This window comes from Paroedura picta, chromosome 9 (genome assembly GCF_049243985.1).
Source record: "Paroedura picta isolate Pp20150507F chromosome 9, Ppicta_v3.0, whole genome shotgun sequence".
NCBI classification, from domain to species: domain Eukaryota; kingdom Metazoa; phylum Chordata; class Lepidosauria; order Squamata; family Gekkonidae; genus Paroedura; species Paroedura picta.
In genome coordinates, this window is record NC_135377.1 from 62,058,187 (window position 1) to 62,072,424 (window position 14,238).

General features: G+C 43.7%; 1 long non-coding RNA gene across 1 annotated transcript in view; it reads right to left on the reverse strand.

Moving 5' to 3' along the window:
- Positions 1–13,974, reverse strand: part of LOC143845043 (uncharacterized) — a 622,217-nt gene extending 608,243 nt beyond the window's left edge. The window contains exon 1 of the long non-coding RNA XR_013234227.1: positions 13,765–13,974. This is a non-coding gene — a long non-coding RNA (uncharacterized LOC143845043). The remainder of the gene's footprint in view (positions 1–13,764) is intronic.
- Between the last annotated feature and the right edge of the window lie 264 nt (positions 13,975–14,238).

Here is a 14,238-nt window from a genome sequence, read left to right on the forward strand (position 1 = left end):
AAAGCCGAAAGGACGCTCAGTTGTGGAAGTAACTGGTGGCGAAAAGACAGTCCGATGCTGTAAAGATTTTTATTCCATAGGAACCTGGAACGTCAGATCCATGAATCAAGGCAAGCTGGACGTGGTTAAACAAGAAATGAGAAGACTGAACATCGACATTTTAGGAATCAGTGAACTAAAATGGACAGGAATGGGTGAATTTAATTCAGATGACCATCAGGTATACTACTGTGGACAAGAATCTCGCAGAAGAAATGGAGTAGCATTCATAATCAATAAGAGAGCAGGAAAAGCAGTCTTGGGTTACAATCCCCAAAATGACAGAATGATCTCAGTTCGAATCCAAGGCAAACCATTCAACATCACAGTGATCCAGGTCTACGCCCCAACCACTGCTGCTGAAGAGGATGAAGTTGATCAGTTCTATGAAGCCCTACAACACCTTCTAGAAGCAACGCCCAAAAATGATGTGCTTATCATCATGGGGGATTGGAATGCTAAAGTAGGAAGCCAAAAGATAACCGGGATAACAGGCAAGTTTGGCCTTGGAGTACAAAATGAAGCAGGGCACAGGCTGGTAGAATTTTGTCAAGAGAATACAATGGTCATAGCAAACACTCTTTTCCAGCAACCCAAGAGACGACTCTACACATGGACATCACCAGACGGTCAACACAGAAATCAGATTGACTATGTGCTCTGCAGCCAAAGATGGAAAAGTTCTATCCAGTCAATAAAAACAAGACCAGGAGCTGATTGTGGTTCAGATCATGAGCTTCTTGTTGCAAAATTTAGGCTTAAATTGAAGAAAGTAGGGAAAAGCACTAGGCCACTCAGGTATGAACTAAATCATATCCCTGACGAATACACAGTGGAGGTGACAAATAGATTTAAGGAATTAGATCTGATAGACAGAGTGCCTGAAGAACTATGGACGGAGGTTCGCAACATTGTACAAGAGGTAGCAACTAAAACCATCCCCAAAAAAAAGAAATGCAAGAAATCAAAATGGCTGTCTGAGGAAGCTTTACAAATAGCTAAGGAGAGAAGGGAAGTGAAAGGCAAGGGAGAAAGAGAAAGATACACCCAATTGAATGCAGAATTCCAGAGAAAAGCTCGAAGAGATAAGAATGCCTTCTTAAATGAACAGTGCAAACAAATAGAAGAAAACAATAGAATGGGGAGGACCAGAGATCTTTTCAAGAAAATTGGAGATATGAAGAGAACGTTTCATGCAAAGATGGGTATGATAAGGGACCAAAATGGTAGGGACCTCACAGAAGCAGAAGAGATCAAACAAAGGTGGCAAAATTATACAGAAGAACTATACAAGAGCGAGCTTAACATCCCTGATGACCACAATGGGGTAGTTACTGACCTGGAGCCAGACATCCTGGAATGTGAAGTCAAATGGGCCTTAGGAAGTCTGAGCAACAATAAAGCTAGTGGTAGTGACAGCATTCCAGTTGAACTATTCAAAATCTTAAAGGACGATGCAGTAAAAGTGCTACACTCAATATGCCAGCAAATTTGGAAAACTCAACAATGGCCACAGGATTGGAAAAGGTCAGTTTACATTCCAATCCCAAAGAAGGGCAATGCCAAAGAATGTTCAAACTACCGCACCATCGCACTAATTTCTCATGCTAGCAAAGTTATGCTCAAAATCCTACAAGCTAGGCTCCAGCAATATGTGGACCGAGAACTTCCAGAAGTACAGGCAGGATTTCGAAGAGGCAGAGGAACTAGAGATCAAATTGCCAACATACGCTGGATCATGGAGAAAGCTAGGGAGTACCAGAAGAACGTCTACTTCTGCTTCATTGACTATGCTAAAGCCTTTGATTGTGTGGAGCACAACAAATTGTGGCAAGTTCTTAAAGAGATGGGAATACCAGAGCATCTTATTTGTCTCTTGAGAAATTTATATGCAGGTCAAGAAGCAACAGTGAGAACTGAACATGGAATCACTGACTGGTTCAAAATTGAGAAAGGAGTTCGGCAAGGCTGTATACTGTCGCCTTGCCTATTTAACTTGTATGCAGAGCACATCATGAGAAATGCGGGATTAGAGGAGTCACAAATTGGGATCAAGATTGCAGGGAGAAATATCAACAACCTCAGATATGCAGATGATACCACTCTAATGGCAGAAAGTGAAGAGGAACTAAAGAGCCTGTTGATGCGGGTGAAGGAGGAGAGTGCCAAAGTTGGCTTGAAACTCAACATCAAGAAAACAAAGATCATGGCATCCGGCCCTCTCAATTCCTGGCAAATAGAAGGGGAAGAAATGGAGATAGTGACAGATTTTATTTTCCTGGGCTCCAAGATCACTGCAGATGGGGACTGCAGCAAAGAAATTAAAAGACGCTTGCTCCTGGGGAGGAAAGCTATGGCAAATCTAGACAGCATCCTAAAAAGCAGAGACATCACCCTGCCAACAAAAGTGCGTTTAGTCAAGGCTATGGTCTTCCCAGTTGCAATGTATGGCTGCGAAAGTTGGACCATAAGGAAGGCCGAGCGTCAAAGAATTGAGGCTTTTGAACTCTGGTGCTGGAGAAGACTCTTGCGAGTCCCTTGGACTGCAAGGCGAACAAACCAGTCAGTCCTAGAGGAGATCAGCCCTGACTGCTCTTTAGAAAGCCAGATCCTGAAGATGAAACTCAAATATTTTGGCCACCTCATGAGAAGGAAGGACTCCCTGGAGAAGAGCCTAATGCTGGGAGAGATCGAGGGCAAAAGAAGAAGGGGACGACAGAGAATGAGGTGGATGGATGGAGTCACTGAAGCAGTAGGTGCAAACTTAAATGGACTCCGGGGAATGGTAGAGGACAGGAAGGCCTGGAGGATCATTGTCCATGGGGTCGCGATGGGTCGGACACGACTTCGCACATAACAACAACAAGAGGAATCAATTCTAGTTTATGTACTGAGCAATTTCTTTCACTTGCACTCAATCTATGGATGGAATATTCAATCATCCTTTATCTTTCTTGCTTCTGGTACAGAGCTGATCCCAATCAAGTCAAACTGGCATCTGTATGAAATATATATGGGAGTTTCCAATTTAAAAAAACCCACAACAGCTGCAGATGTCAACCTTTTTTTTTACTGCATCAAACGCTTCTTGACACCTTCCACTCCACTCTCCTTCTAATTTCTGATAATGCTTTCTTTATTTTCAACCTTGTGCTCTGCCTGCAATAAGTGATGTTAAGGGCTTAGTGATAGTTAATTCTTTACCAAACTTCTGGTACTCCTTATAAACCTCAAACAAGTCCTCGGTTCTTACACAGTCTTTGAACAGGCTTCCTCAGGAGGTGGTGGATTCTCCATCTTTGAAAATTTTTAAACAGAGGTTAGATAGCCATCTGACGGAGAGGCTGATTCTGTGAAGGCAAAGGGGTGGCAAGTTACAGTAGATGAGCGACTGGGGTGTGAGTGTCCTGCATAGTGCAGGGGGTTGGACTAGATGACCCATGAGGTCCCTTCCTACTCTATTATTCTATGATTTGGCCTTGGCCAGTCCATTAAAACAGACAGTTTATTTAGGTCAGGTTGTAGGCCCTCCTGAGAGATTATAAACCCCAAATACTTTACTGATGTTTAAAAGAATTTAAACTTTGAAACTGATAAGTTTAACCCATGTTCTATCAGGCATTGTAGAACCTGCACCAACCTTGCCTCATATTCTTCCAGGGTTGCAGAAAATACTATTAGATTTTTCAGGAATGCTATTATTTCAGTGTGGTTGATATCTTTCATGACACTCTTCATCATCCTTTGAATTGCCACTGGAGCTTTTGTTAGCCCTGGCGGCATTATACAGAACTGTCAATTCTCCACTGGTTGAGTAAATGCTGTTTTGGGTTTATCTTCTTTCTCCATTTCAGTCTGGTAATACCGTTTGTGAACAATTCATAAAGGTGTAGTGTTAAATCGAAATCAACTGGTGACTCGGGTCTTGTCTTCTCTTTGAAGGACCTATTATCTGAAAGATGAATAGCATGTTTCACTCCTCTAACGTGACCGACATCTAAATCATGCCTGAAGAAAGCTGCTCCTGCTTCTTGAAGATGCTGCTTATAGTCAGGGTTTATAGGGGACTCTCCAAAATCCAACAACAAAGGAGTGTTATTTTCTCCATTCATAATAGCCATAGGCTTTAGCCAATCTACAACTTCCCCTTTTGAAACAACATATTTGGAGGACATTATAACCACACAGGTGCTTATGTTCTGCATATGTACTGCTATTCTGTTGGAAGACACAGAATTTGTGGCAGTGAATTGAGTTTTTAGAACGAATCCTCCAGGAAACCATTTATTTTATGCATCTTCTAATAACATTTCAAGTCCTCCTGAGAGTTTCCTTACATTTTCTTTATTTCACCTGGGAATATTGTTACTGGCTGGCTGGCATGTTGCCTTTCTTCCTGAGGAGTTCAGGGGCGCCTATAAAACAGGATGTACTGGTCTATCGTATACAATTATCTAAGAGGTTTCTGAGGCTTTATGCTTAGAAAGGTAATTTTGAATCAAGTATTGTTAGAATGCAGTCATTGTAGCCTAAAGAAAGGATGACTTTTTCTGAAACATTTTCAAGACATACTGTTAGCATCATGTTTGTTGGGCGGATGGACCAGACTGAGAAAATTTTGCCATGAATGGCAGCTATATTTCTCTCATTAACCGCTTGGATCCAGACAGGAATCCCATATAATAATGGCGGAATCACCTTAACCTAGAATATCTGGATTGCAGCTAGCACAAATTGGTGCCCATATTGATAGTGAACATGAGAAGTGGCTAATGCTTGATTTTCTTTTGCTACTGACAAAGCACACTCCCTACGCAAAGCCCAATTTAATTTGTAACGTAAGAGAATACCTAAATATCTAAAGGTTTTAACCTGTTCAATAGTTTTTTTCCATCAACCTTCCATTGCCTATATTTCCAAGAATTAGAGAAAAACAGTATCTGTTTTTCCCCCCATAATTAATAAGTAAGGAATTCCACATGCAATAAGAAGTGAATGATGTTAAGACATTTTAATCCCACTCGAGAGATGGAAAGTAGCACTGCATCATCTGTGTATAATAATAATGGAGTCGGCTGAGAATTTAATTTGGGTACCTGCTCATTGACCCTGGAGAAGTAAGCAGAAAGATCTGAAAGGAACAGATTGAATAAGGATGGAGAATGGCAGTTATAAAAGATATCCACATACACGTATCAACAAATAGGCAACTTGATAATAAGGAAGAGTAATGGCCCTTAGAACTAATACATTTTAAGCCTGTGTTTCCTTCAAGGAACTCAGAGTGATGCATAATGGTTCTCTGCTCCCCATTTGATCTCAGCGACATCCCTGCAAGGTGAGTTAATGGGGAAACAGTGACGAGCCACAAGCCCCGTAAGGTTCTTGACAGAATGAGCTTTTGAACCCAAGTTTTGGTCTGCTACTCTGGCCACTATATTCTGCTGTTAGCTGACCAGGCAGAACTGAATCAATTTACACAGCCACAAAGGCATCTTTGCTATCTTTTTCCTTCCTCTCGGGGGAGAAAGCACAGAACTTCAGCACTAATTTAATCACAAAGTATTGCTGGTTAAAAATGAACTATATGGAGGTAAAGATATACATTTCAATTGTGTGGGAACATTAAGACTGTCTACAAGAGTACTGATATTCCTTTGCATCTTTTAATCACCAGTTTACTCCATTTTTTCTGAGATCTTTAATTACTAATGATGCTTGTAGCCTAAGTCTAAAAAAGTTAGGAGTGCGTGTCAGGCTAGTTTGAAGGCTTAACTAATCCGAACACCAAATTAGTCTGGAAACAACTTAGTCAAACATTGGTTTCCAACTGAAATTCAAGCACAGGAGATTTAAATTGTTCTTTAAAATAAAAGCTATAATTTGTTTCCAGATGGTACAATTGTTACATAGAAAGCTTGTGGTGTCTCTAACAACAATATTCTCTTTTTACTTGCAACACAGATAATTTATTCTGTTACTAGTAAATCTATCCAGAAATTCTGTATTTTTTGAACTATAAGATTTGCAGTGACAGTAATTTGCCATATGGAAGAATAATAGTAGGAAAAATTGAAAAATCATTGGCATGTGTGCAAATTGCAAAAAAAAAAAGGTAATAGAAGGTCTTTTGCTATTGCTGGAATGATTTATCAGATGTTTTTTTATTTAAAAATGTCAACAGCTTGTCTCTTTTCTCATTTGCATTGAACTTCTACAATTGCTAGGTGTTAATCTTTGCACCTTCCGACTTTGAAGTACTGAATGAGTAAAAAACACCCTCAACAATACAAGAGCCGAGAATAATACAACCTGGAGATGTAGTTAATTATCTATCTATGTGTGAATTCATGTTTCCTCGGTAATGTCAAAAAGAGTGACAATTGTGCTCTTTAGAGCAGTTGTATTAATGTGCACCGGCTTTTTAAAAAACATTACGATTTGCATACAGTTTTGACCAGAATTCCCTATTAATTTCTCCCAAAGCAAATGTCTAAATAATTAAAATAAATCGATCAATTTGCTTTTAACCTGTAAGGATCAAATATGGAAACAAAGTAAAGACATACATGGTGTTCTGGTGCAGTTTTTCCTCCCCCCTGTATGTATTCTGAAGACATACATTTCTCATTTTTATATCAAATCTGGACCCAACAGATGACTCATACAGCCATAAGAAGTACAAAAAGAATCATCATCGTGACACATCGTGACACACACAAACCCTACAAAATAAAACAGAATCAGAGTCCAGTGGCATCTTTAAGACCAACAAAGATTGATTCAAGGCATGAGCCACTGTCATGAGGGTTAGTCATAGTCCGAGGAAGAGTGCTTGCACTCGAAAGCTTATGCCTTGAATAAATCTTTGTTGGTCTTAAAGGTGCCACTGGACTCTGGATTTGTTTTGTTGTTCTGCTTCAGACCAACACGGCTACCTACTTGAACTGACAAAATAAAGTGATTGTCAGTACATTCAGAATTTGGGAAAATTTGGAAACTGAACTCCACCAAGTTTGAAAATCCTGACTCTAAATACAAGCTGAATGTCAGCTCCTTCTGACATTCCGGCCGATGCACATAAGGTCTGCCAAATCTACTCTTGTGCAGTGTGCGTGTGGGGGGGGGGGAATGGCCAGCAGTAAAGAGGCACCTTTGTGGCACTTATCCTTACAGGGTGGCACTGGCTACTAATCTGATTATGCTCAATGACATCAGTTTCTTTGCATGGAACATGGCACTTATCCTAGGCCTCCCAACTTAGCTTCTTGAATCTGGAGAAACAAGAAATCACAGTTCCCATGCTCCATTACATGAAATGATGCTCTCTTGGATGGATAAGGAATTTGAAATGGCTTCATAGTGAGTCAGTATATTATTGGGCATGTTTATCTAAAGAGTAAACGCAAATCTGAAATTGTTTTTGGCCTCCACTATCCTTGAAACTCTGATCAACACAGTGAGCAAGGATGTAAAATCACATGTTTTTTTTTTAAGTTAGTGTTTTTTTTTTAAATTGTGTCCAAGGTATGTCAGGACTAATCATTTCCATAAGATGTGACCGGGCAGGCACCTTGCCACAGAAGTCACACAGGTTTATTTGTTTTTGCTCCAGAATAGAAGTTTAAGCAGATCATGCTCTCATCTTAACACCGCTCGCAGCGCCGCGGTCGCCGCGGACTAAATAAACTGGTAAGGGGTTCTGGGGCGGGATATGTCCGGGATGAGGAGGGGTCCGGATTGGACCATTCCTCCGGACAGACAATCGGAGGGACCAATCGGCAGGCGCAAAGCGCCTGCCAATTAGTCCCTCTGATTGCCAGCCCCGAGCAACTGCGAGCCGTGCGCAGCAGGCCTGAAGGGAGGGGGGGAGGGGAGCACTCTGCAGCCTCCGGCCAGCTCTGTCAGGGTTTTGAGGCAGTTTGCAGTTGGACATGGCAGTTAGGACAGCCTTGGGGCGAAAAGGGCTGGCACAGCCTGTCCAAGCCTCTGTTCTCATCTCCCTTGGCTGCCCTACTGACCTCCTCTCCCTGCAGTGGTCAGGAGCAGACTGGCAGCCAGACTTTTGGTCTGTCCTAGTGAGGGGCCAATAGGAATGTGCTTCGCGCGCCTCACTATTGGCTGCTTGGCCCTGGATGGACACTTGGAGGGCCCAATCAGGAGCCGCGAAGCTCAATTCAATCAGAGTTGCTCCTTTGCCGGCGGCCTGACGCGTCGGGAGGTGCAAAGCGCCTCCGACACATCAGGCCGCCGGCAAGGGAGCACTCCCCGGAGGCCTGGCGCATCGGGAGGCGCAAAGAGCCTCCCGACGCGTCAGGCCGCCGCCTGATGCTGCCGCCAACACTTCGCCCCCCCGGTGCAACCAGCCAGCAGCTGCCGCCAAAGCAACCTTGGGGACCGCCGCCGCAAGCTCCGCTATGCCCCACAGAGCACCAGCCACCCAGCTCCTGCGACGCCACCCCAGGTAGCCACCAGGCCCACAGGACGCCCCCGCCCTTGCCAGGCAGGGCCGCACAGCCCCGCCGCCCTCTTTGCGCGCCCTGCTAGCGCCCGCTGCATTTTGCCTGCAGTGGGCTTATTTACTAGTTGGATATATTACATAAAGTACCAAATCAAAATAAAAGCCACATTTTACTGTATTGGTTTACTGCACTGGTTTAGATATTTAGGCATTACTGTATCTTGGTTTACTGTATTGACTATGTTCATGTTTTGTGTGTTTGTGTGTGTGTGATTTTATTGTATGGGGTTTTTATTGGGGTTTTTATCTATTGTAACTCACCTTGAGCCTCTAAGGAGAGGCGAGTATCAAATCTAACAAGAACAACAACAAGAACAACAACAATATGTGCTTCCTGCTTTCTCATAAATCCTAATTTTAGAAAGCCATCACAGATATTATATTCTAGAATGCACGCAGAATCCTAATGGATTAGCCCCAGTGTCTGTCCAGTCCTGTCTACTGTTTCAAACCAGACAGAGACACCTGGAACTTCTTGCCAAGCAAGGGTTCCTGGACATGCTGGGAAACTTGGAAGGAGATGACAGGGTAGGCAATTGTAAGCCGCTTTGGGTAGTAAAAAGTGGGGTACAAAGAAACCCTTCTTTTCAGGAGTCACCCACCTTTTTCTGTTTTTGTGTGGACAAATGGTTAGATACTAGAAGAGTTCTTTTTATACCCTGCTTTCAAATACCCAAAGGAGTCTCAAAGCACCTTACAATCACCTTCCTTCCTCTCCCCACAACAGATACCCTGTGAGATTGGTGGGTCTCAGAGAGCTCTGACAGAACTACTCTGTGAGAACAGCTCTAACAGAACTGTGACTAGCCCAAGGTCATCCAGATGGTTGAATGTGGAAGAGTGGGGAACCAAACCCAGCTCTCCAGGGTACAGGATGTTGCTCTTAACCACTACACCAACTGTCTGTAATATTTGGAGGTTGGGGAAAATGTTAACCTTTGTGTGTTTGTGTGTGTGTGCTAGGTAGAAACGATCAATGCTTCAGTATTTGTGTACACTGTAATTTTAGGAGGCGGGGAAAGCAGGAACAAGACTGTTTCATTGGCCTCTTAAGCGACCGTGCAGAGACATATGGCCTAATTGAAATGTCTCTGCTCTCTCAACACTACCGGCAGATTTAATGATATGGACTGTTTCATTATAAACAGCCCAAAGCTGTCCACCAGGCACTGCTTCCAAGCCGTTGCAAGCCCTTGCTACAACACAGATGGCTTACAAATCATTTTGGAAGGATGTGTAAAGGCATCATTATGTACCTGCATGATTTTGTTGCAAAAGTTTATTTTTCTAAAACTTTGAGAAAGCGGAGTTTGAAACATCATGACGTGCACCCTACAGAGAGATGGTTTCCAAATGCATTTTCTGAAGGACTGTCATCTTTGCCCCCAGTTACCCTTGTCTGAATCTTAGCCTTCCTGCTTTTGCCTTCTTCACAGTAAAAAAACAAAACAAAACACAAAGGAAGGCAGGTCTACTCAGCTTCTGTCACTATGTTATTCAGTGGAGTTAACACCCTTAGGAGTGCAGCTTAAGGCTGTAGGTTTATTAGGCCAGGCAACTGGCACGGGATTATGTTCCTCTACAAAATGTAAAGATGCTGCTGTAATAATAAACAGTAATCGTATTTTTACTACTGTTTATTGCAGTACAGAAGATAATTCACCAACTGAACAATTCTAGATGGAGCTGCACTGTGTGTGTGTCTGTGTGCGTGTGTGGAGGGGAGCTGCTATGACCCTGTTTCGGGGTCTGCCTTCTACCAAGCCACAACACCCCCTCGCTTGCAAAAACAGCCACTCAATCAACTGTTGCAGTCTGGTATATTCCCTGCGGCAGGCAACCCTTACTGGTGACTTCTCTCCAGTCTCCCATGGCTCGCCGTGATTATATTTGGCATGCATTTCGAGTTAACAATGCACACACTGAAACATGTGAGCAGTGGAAAGTCCCCAAATTCCAGGAGCTAAGATTAACCACCTTCTATTTTTAAATATCTAACACTTGCCTGCTCCGTTTCTTGGTTCTCACCCACTCATTGGCATAGCATTTGGATTGCATAAAACTTCCTGAGTCGATTTAAATTAAGTGGGAAGTGTGTAAATACTCTCTCTCTCTCTCTCATTCACTTTACAGGGAACACTGTATTTATAAACGCCTTACCTCGTAAAGCAGGTCACTATTATGAGCATTTTGCAGGTGGAGACTACAGGCGGACAAACATGATGTGCTAGGCCAGGCTATTTCTTCAGCAACTAAGATCTCCTGCCTGGAGCCAGCTTGGTGTGGTGGTTAAGAGCAGCAGCTTCTAACCGGGAAAACAGGGTTTGATTTCCCTACCCCTTCACGTTATCTTGGCCAGTCACAGTTCTCTCAGAGCTCTCTTATCCCAGAGAGTCATTGCTAGCCTTGGGACACTGACCACTTCCTACAAACCTCACTTCCAGTCTGTACAATTAGGATTTTACAGACCTTCATGCCACAATACCACAACCTACTTCTGGACAGGCAGGCCTGCAGCCAGTCTTCCACCCAAGCAAGGGTCTCTTCATTTCAAGGGAGTGTTGCCAAGTCCAGTCTAGGAAATTCATAGAGAACTTTGGGTGGACCTAGGAGGGAGCCTGAGCAGGAGACCTCAGCAGGGGATAATGCCATATAGCAGAAGAAGGAGGAGACGAAGACGAGTTGGTTCTTATATGCCGCTTTTCTCTCCCCAAAGGAGTCTCAAAGTGGCTTACAGTCACCTTCCCTTCCCTTTCCCCTCAACAGACACCGTGTGAGGTGGGTGAGGCTGAGAGAGCCCTGATACCACTGCTCGGTCAGAGCAGCTTTATCAGTGTTGTGGTGAGCCCAAGGTCACCCAGCTGGCTGCATGTGGGGGAGTGCAGAATCGAACCCTGCATGTCAGATTAGAAGTCCACACTCTTAACCATACACCACCTAACAACCTAACTACTACACTATAACCACTACACAAAAACTTTCTCAACTTTTTTTACCCTTAAGAAACCCCTGAAACGTTATTCAGGCTTCAAGAAACCCCAGAAGTGGTGCTATCATGCAGAATATATTGGGGAAGCATAGTTTCCCCAACCTAGGGTCTCACCCCTTCCCACCCCCTCCATGCCCATCACTGACCATTTTTGGAGGGTGGGGGGAGGCTGATGACCATATATGGTCATATCACCGAATAAATGTTGAACAAACCCATCTGAGAAACCCTCCAGGGCCACCAAGAAGCTCCAGGATTTCACGAAGCCCTGGTTGAGGAAGCCTGACCTGTAGTCTACCCTCTAAAGCAGTGATTTTCTCCAGTGGAAAACTGATCTCTATAGTTCTAATTCTGGGAATTCTCTGTGCCCCACCTGGAAGTTGGCAAGCCTATTCCCAGTTGCCAGAGTAATCAAGACACAGATTCAGGAAAATTCCAGTCAGCCTGAAGGCAATTCCCAGCATGACAAAAGGGAAGTCGTTTGAATAGGACTAAAATTCCACTCAGCCCAACATGACAAAAGAGAAAACAAGTTTAGTCGGTCCATCTGGAAAATATTTGAATTACTCCACTCTCCATTTAAAAATGTAGGTCATATATCCATGATTAATTATGATAGCACATCCATAACGCAAAAAGGAGAGTCTTAAGCCGATTGTTTCCCCAGGGTATGATCCTCAGTTTACACTAGATCAGGGGTGGTCAAACTGTGGCCCTCCAGCTGTCCATGGACTACAATTCCCATGAGCCCCTGCCAGCAAATGCAATTCCCATGAGCCCCTGCCAGCAAATGCTGGCAGGGGATCATGGGAATTGTAGTCCATGGACAGCTGGAGGGCCACAGTTTGACCACCTCTGCACTAGATTCTTCATTCACCCTCTAGACCGGACAGGGACCAGTCCAGCCCTAAAACCTCCCCCCACCCCAGATTTCAAAGGGTCACTTTGGCATTCATGATGTTCCTGCCTAACATTTAGAATCAAATTGGCCAGTAATATTCAACCATTAAAGCTACAAACCAATCTTGGCTTTGGAACTCAATTTCCAGCATGTGTACAGTGTCAATAGAGCCTGCCCCACCCCCTAGCCCCAGGATTTGCAGTAGCCATTCTCCCAAACATCCTTCCTCCTGCCCTTCTGTAGGCTGGACACAAGAGCCTCAGAGACTTGGAGCCAGCCATGATCTCTGCCCTGCTTCCTCCTTTTTCTCTCTCCTTCCATCCTGGACTCTCAGGACACCCTTACTATGTCAGACAGAATTGTATGATTTTATATGATTAGCATGTGCTTTTATTGCTTAGGTCAGTCTTTCTCAACTTTTTTACCACTGAGAACCCCTTGAAATAGTCTTCAGGCTTTGAGAAACCACAGAGGTGGCAAGATCGTGCAGAATATGGTTGGGAAGCATAGTTGTGTGCACACCCTCCCCTATCCCTCCCCTTCCCACCCTCTCCAGCCCCATTATGGGTCATTTTGGGAGGGGTTGGCGGGCTGACATGGCCATATCACCCAATTAATGTTTAACAAATTAAAAAAATATATATTAAAAATCAATTAACTCCCACCCATTCAGGAAATCCAGGCCCGTCAAGAAACCCTGGTTTAGGTGTTAGGTTGCCTGGGGTTATGTTTACAATGCATGTGGGTGTGTGCACACCTGCGGCTCTCCAGGTGTCTCCTGTTTTTCTAAACAAAGATCTAGGCTCTGATTCTATTTCCCACCTGCTTTATTTCTGGAAACCTTCCCATTCCCATAGTGAGGTGATACTACCAGTTTCTGGACCTTGGTTTACACAGGTAGAGTCCCTAGTCTGATTTCATCTGGATATATATAAGCCCAATTCCATCAGATCTCGAAAGCTAAGCATGGCTGACCCTGGCTAGTACTTGGATGGGAGACCTCCAAGGAATTGGGTGGTAGTTCCTCCCAGGAACACTAGGGGTTGTGATGCAGAGGCAGGCAATGGCAAAACCACTTCTGAACGTCCCCTGCCTGGCTGCCAGACAATCCTCAGATCTCCTGGCTATATTATGCATACGCTATGCGCTAAGCAAATCTGGATACATGTGTGTGCCCTTGACACATAAGGAGTTGCTAGAGACTTCGGGGTTCATACCGGTTGAGACCATTTCTACGTAGTGAGTGGGCAGTGTGACATCAGGGCCTTTCTCCAAGCAGAAAAACCAGGCCTCCCTGGCTTTAGTTCCTCTTACCTGCTTTTAGCGTCTTCACACACTCACAGCCACAGGCGATTAAGGGGACTGTTTTTAGGCAAGGCTTTTCTTTGTCCAAAAAGAAGCTTCACTCCTTTAAAAGAAAATTGAAATTGCAAGTGCTAAAGCGTTACTTTTAAAAGTCTCTGTTGGGATAAAACTATGTTTCTGGTGTGGCAGTGTACTCAGCTGCCTCACCCTGGCTACAGCCAAATTAAACACCTTTAATGGCATATAAAAGATGATAAAATTAAAGCACTGTTGAATTCCTCCCTCAAAAACCCCCAGCACGAGTTAATTGATAAAACCGCTCCATCAGATCAAAGGATAACATAAAACTAGGAGAACTAATAACAAAGGTTAATGTTAGTCTTAGCAGCAACTACTAGAAATTTGGCAGCCTCTATTGTGATATCAGGATTAGTATAATCTCGATCAGGGGTAGTCAACCTGTGGTCCTCCAGATGCTCATGG